This window comes from Phacochoerus africanus, chromosome 1 (assembly GCF_016906955.1).
Source record: "Phacochoerus africanus isolate WHEZ1 chromosome 1, ROS_Pafr_v1, whole genome shotgun sequence".
Taxonomy (NCBI): Eukaryota; Metazoa; Chordata; class Mammalia; order Artiodactyla; family Suidae; genus Phacochoerus; species Phacochoerus africanus.
In genome coordinates this window covers 11,813,686-11,819,538 of record NC_062544.1, presented here as the reverse complement: position 1 = coordinate 11,819,538, position 5,853 = coordinate 11,813,686, and the positions used below count along the sequence as shown (strand labels likewise).

At 39.3% G+C, this 5,853-nt stretch overlaps 1 pseudogene; it reads right to left on the bottom strand.

Annotated features, from left to right (window-relative positions):
* Positions 1 to 1,235: 1,235 nt before the first annotated feature.
* Positions 1,236 to 1,381, bottom strand: LOC125114217 (uncharacterized; annotated as a pseudogene).
* Between the last annotated feature and the right edge of the window lie 4,472 nt (positions 1,382 to 5,853).

Genomic DNA, 5,853 nt, shown 5'->3' with positions numbered 1-5,853 from the left:
CAGTCCACGGTTGAGAGCTAACAATTTCAGTCCAAATTTAATCTGTATATTGTTGCTAACACCCACATTGACTATTAAAAAGTATATTTATAGGACTCAAACTACACTAATAAAAAACCAAGTTCTGTCACTTCTGCCCTCACTCTCTCAATTCACTGCCTCTTCTCCATTTTCATCACCAGTGCCTGCTACCACTTTGCCTCACACCTGAACTCTACTTAAGTAGCATTCAGCCCAATCCTAGGCATAAAGTAGGATTCTGAACTCCAAGACTCACCTTTTGAAAGAATCAGAGCTAGAGATGTAAGAATTTTTTCTTAAAGGTTTTAATTTCTTTTCAGAATTAGAAACAAGGAAGAGCCACCCCATTTTTTCACATTCCCTCACGTTCATAGCTAATTTTCACCTGGTGTCTAAAGAGGTGACAATTTGATAGAAAGTATAATTGGAATGGGAATTTACAAGGCTTCAAGCATCCTTTATTACCACAGTGGTTGTTTTAGAAAGGCCCGGAAATTCCCCAAGTTCACACATAATTTGATTTCCTCAACAGGCTTGGGTTCTCAAAGAACGATCACTCTCAAGTAGCTAAAGCCACAGTCTAGAGAGCACACTATGTTACAGAACGTTATCAGGTTAGTTGGAGTGTTGTGTAGGGTACAGTTTCAAAGATAAATTTTTAGCCTCAGTAAAGATCAGGTGCTGATTTTTTTTTTTTTCTTTTTAGGGCCAAACCTGCAGCACATGGAGGTTCCCAGGTTAGGGGTCAAATCAGAGATGTAGCTGCCCACCTACACCACAGCCACAGCAACACCCATGAGATCCGAGCTGTGTCTGCAACCCATATCAAAGCTCATGGCAACAGCGGATCCTTAACCCATCAAGAGAGGCTAGGGATAGAACCCCTCATGGACACAAGTCAGATTTGTTACCGCTGAGCCATGATGGGAACTCCCAGGTGCTGAATTTTAGTATTGTTCATAAGAACTTTTTTTCCTATTTACCCTAAAATATTAATTATTCCTTCAGTTGACTAAATCACTAACTTTTCTACACAATTTGTTAATACCTTCATTGGGTTCACTCTAAAATAGTTTAGGACTGACCCAGTAATCATCTAGATTCAGTTATTACAGCTTAAATAATGTAAGAAAAAGAAAAGTATCATCTTTATCTCAAGTATCAACTTTTGATAGTATGATCAAAATATCGTTTATTTATTTATTATTGTTTTTTAACCCCCCACTACCATAAATTATGCAGTCAAGTTTCCCACATTTGGGAAAATCACAGGGGTCAGCACATCTGGAGTGCAATGGATAAGCCTCGCCCTGGGAAAACTATCTTTGTGATCATGGTATATCCCCTGCCAGGTAAGCATGATCAAAATATCATTTAAATACCACCTTTATACATCCAAATATAAAACTGACATCAAAAAGAAAGAGTATTGGGAGTTCCCATCATAGCTCAGTGGTAACAAACCTGACTAGTATCCATGAGGACTTGGGTTCAATCCCTGGCCTCACTCAGTGGGTTAAGGATTTGGTGTTGCCATGAACTGTGGTGTAGTTTCCAGATGTGGCTCGGATCTGGCATTGCTGAAGCTGTGGTGCAGGCTGGCAGCTGTAGCTCTGATTCGACCCCTAGCCTGGGAACCTTCATATGCCATGATACAGCCCTAAAAAGACAAGAAAGAAAGAGAGAGAGAGAGAGAAAGACAGACAGACAAACAATTTTTTAAAAATCCAAATTTGGAAATCTCCTTGAAATCTTTACATGGAATTAAAGTTATTTGATTCTATACTCATTCTCATACTAAACTGATATATCTTCTTTAACACAGTGGTTCCAGCCTCTCTCATACCGCTCATGCTTATCTTCTTGTATGTTTATTTTGGTTTTCTGTTGTTCTTCCAGTTTAGAGGGTTTTTTTGCTTCTTCTGTTCCTAGGCTTTTGTTTGTTGGGAGATTTTAAAATTACTGATCCAATGTCCTTACTTCTTATTGATCTGTTCAGATTTTCTATTTCCTCCTGATTCGGTCTTCCTAGGTTATAAGTTTCTAGGAATTTATCCCTTTTTTTCTAGATTGTCAAATTCATTTGTGAAAATGAATTATATTCGTTTATATTTATAAAATAATAGTATATTTATATAGCATATATATAGTATATATATTATAAAAGGATACCTTCTGTGATATTGGTTGTAGCTTCCTCTCTTTCATTTCTAATTTTATTTATTTAGGTCCTCTCTCTTTTTTCTCGATGAGTCTAGCTTATAGTTTATTAATTTTTGTTACTCTTTTCAATTGTTTTCATCTTTTCCATTATTCTTTTGGTTTCTCTTTTATTTCCTCCATGATCTTTATTATTTCCTCCCTTTCGCTGACCTTGGCATTTTTTTCTTCTTTTTCTAATTACTTTAGATGGTAAATTAGGTTGAGATTTTTCTTGTTTCTTGAAGTAGGCCTGTATCACTCTAAACTTCCCTCTTAGAACTGCTTTTGATGCATCTCATAGGTTTTTGTAAAGCTGTGTTTCCATTTGCATTTGTCACAAGGTATTTATCACAAGTCCCCCACTATTATTGTATTATTGTCAATTTCTCCTTTATGTCTGTTAATCTTTGCTTTATATATTTAGGTGCTCCTATATTAAGTACAAATGTTTTACAACTAGTACATCTTCTTGGACTGACTCCTCTGTCATTGTACAATGCACTTTGTCCTTGTTAGACTTTGTGTTGATGCATATTTTGTCTGATATAAGTATTGCTACCCAATTTTATTTTTATTTCCATTTCCACGCAATATTTTTCACCCCATCAATTTCAGTTTCGGTGTGTCTTTAGCTCTGAAGTCAGTTTCTTCCAAGCAGCACATCAATGAGTCTTATTTTTTATCCATTTAGCTACTCTATGTCTTTTGATTAAAGCATTTGGTCAACTTATATTTAAAGCGATTATTGACAGCTATGTCCTTATTGCCATTTTGTTACTTCTGGTTGTTTTGCAGTTCTTTCCTGTTTTTTTCTTTTAATCTCTTCTCCTGTGGTTTGATTTTTTTCTTTAGTATTATGTTTGGGCTCCCTTGTTTTTTGTGTATCTATTGTAGGTTTTTGATTTGTGGTTACTATGATATATATACATATATATTACACATATATAATGTAATATATATATATATACAAAATCTTCCTTCTGGATTTCTTATGAAGCAAATATTAGTATGCTTGAAGCAGTCCCATAGGTCTCTTATTTAAACTATATTCATTCTTTTTTTCTGATTTGATTGGGTGATTCCAGTAGGCTGTCTTCTAGGCCTTATGTGCTCTTCTGTATCACTTTACCTGCTGTTACACCTTCTAGTGTATTTTTTCATTTCAACTGTTTTATTAAGCTCTTATTTTTTAAATATAATTTTTAGTCTTTTCCTTAAGTTTTCACTGTGTTCCTCTATTCTTTTCCCTAGCTCAGTGGGCATTTTTATGAGTACTGATTTGAATTCTTTATCAGGTAAATTACTTATCTCCATTCTCATTAGGGATTTTTTTTTCCTGGAGTTTTATCTTACTCTCTCATTTGGAACATATTCCTCTGTGTTCTCATTTAGTTTGACTTTCTCTGTCTCTATGAAATTAGGTAAAACAGTTCTACCCAGTCTTGAAGGGATACCCTTGTGTGGAAGCATCCCTGTGAGTCTGTGTGCCCAGTGGTTTTGGTGCGAGAGCTGGAGCTGATGCACACTGGGCTGCATCTTCTTCCAGAGTGCACTAGTAGCGGGGAGGGCCGGAGCTTGGAAGGGCTAGAGGCAGAGTCTCATGCAAACCAGGGCTTCTCCCAGGTTCAATGGCAGTTTCTGCCTTGGCCAAGGGTGGGGTGGGGCCTGAGGAGCTAGAGCCACAGCTCTGAGTGATCTCCACTACTCCATGGCACACAGGGGTACACTGGCAGTCTCTGCCTTAGCTGGGAGTGGAAGGGGGAGGGCCAGGGACTGTAGCCCCAGTTCCAACTGAGCTTCATTTCTCTGCAACGTGATAGCAACCTCCACCTTGGTGGGGAGTAGTTCTGGAGCAGCAGGGGCTAGAGCAGAGGATCGGTACTGGCTTAGGGGCATGTTGAGGTGGTCTTAGAAGGCCAGCCAGAGCATTAGACCATTTGAATATTCTTCCTTTGTGCTAGGAATGGGAGAAAACAAGTCTGTGTGTGTGCTCTCCAAGAAAAAAAAAGTCTCAGTTTCCTATAGTCCACCAGTGAGCCCCACTGGTTTTCAAACCAGCCAAGGGGATTCATCTTCCCAGTTCCAGGCCCCAAGGCTGGGATGCTCAATGTGGGGCACAAATTCATCACCTCTCAGGGAGGATCTCTAAACCTCTGATATGTCCCTTCTCTTCTAGGTGACTCTCCAGAGCTGTGGGACCCAACCAGATTTCTTCTTCTCTCCTCTTAACAATCTCCAAGTGGTTATTTCTTTATAAACTTGGTTATAGAAGAACCATTCTTCTAGTCTTCAGGTCATGCCCAGAGGGAGTTGTTCTATAAGTAGTTTTGATGTGTTTGCTGGGTGAGGTGAACTCAAGGTCTTCCTACTCCACCACACTGATGCTACCGCTTTTCAAATTCTCTCGTCCTTGATTTTGACAGTTTAATTATAATGTGTTTCAGTGAAGTCCTTTTTAGGTTGAATCTGTCTGGGGAACTTTGAGTTTCATGTAGCTATATACCCATATCTCTCCCCAACTTAGAGGCATTTCAGCCATTACTGCTTTAAGTAGACCTTCTTCCCCTTTCTCTCCTCCTTCTGAGACTCCCATGATGTATAAAATGTTTCACAGGATGATTTCCCCTAAGTCCCATAATTTTCCTTCATCCATTTTCACTTTTTTTCCTTTTTGCTCCTCCAACTGGATAACTTCAAATGATTGTGTTCAATTTCATTGATTCTTTCTTTGACTTGATCAAGTCTGCTGTTGAAGGTCTCCATTGAATTGTTCAGGTCACTATCCTTCAGCTCTAGAATTTCTGTGGGTTTTTTTAATGGTTTCTATTTCTTTGTTGAATTCTTACTTTTTTCATGTTTCTTCCCTAATTTTATTTTCCTATCTGTGTTTTCTTATAGTTCACTGATCTTCTTTAAAAGGAGTTTTCTGCATTTTTTGCTAATTCATAGGTATCAATTCTCTAGGGTCAGTAACTGGAGCTTTATTAATTTCCTTTGGTGGTATCATGTTGCTCTAATTATTCATGAACCTTATGTCCTTGCTTTGGTGTCTGCATTTGAAGGAGTCGCCTCGTTTAGTCTTTACAAGTTTGCTTAGGCAGGAAAATTCAATCCGTTTGGGGTTCAGGATTGCTAATGAGTAGCATCTTTGAAGCACCTTTGGAGAGGGCTTATTACCAGAGTATCTGTTTGTGTGGGGTCTCTGCTCATGCTCTGAAGCCAGATGGTGCCATTTGCTGGATTCTAAAGTTGGGCAAGTCTTCTGGCTGGGCTCCAGTCAGAGAGAGGTGCTGGCTGGGCTTCATAGTCAGAAAACGTCTGGCTGGGCTCTCTAGTTGGGCAGTGCCACTGGCTAGACTCTGCAGTCAGATGGATCACAGGCTGGACTCTGCAATCAGATGGGGCTGATGTCTGGGTCTCTGCAATTGCCTTTGGTCTGAAAAAGCTGTGAGCTGTGCTCCTAGCTGGATGATGGCACTGGGTAGACACTGTGATTGGGCAGGCTTGCAACCTGGGCTCCACAATCACCCCTGGTTGGGTGATCCAGAGGCTGTACTCTCTTGCTAGGTAGAACTAGTGGCTGAATTCTGTATTTATGTGGGTCCTCAGGCTGTGCTCCTTTGTCTGGCA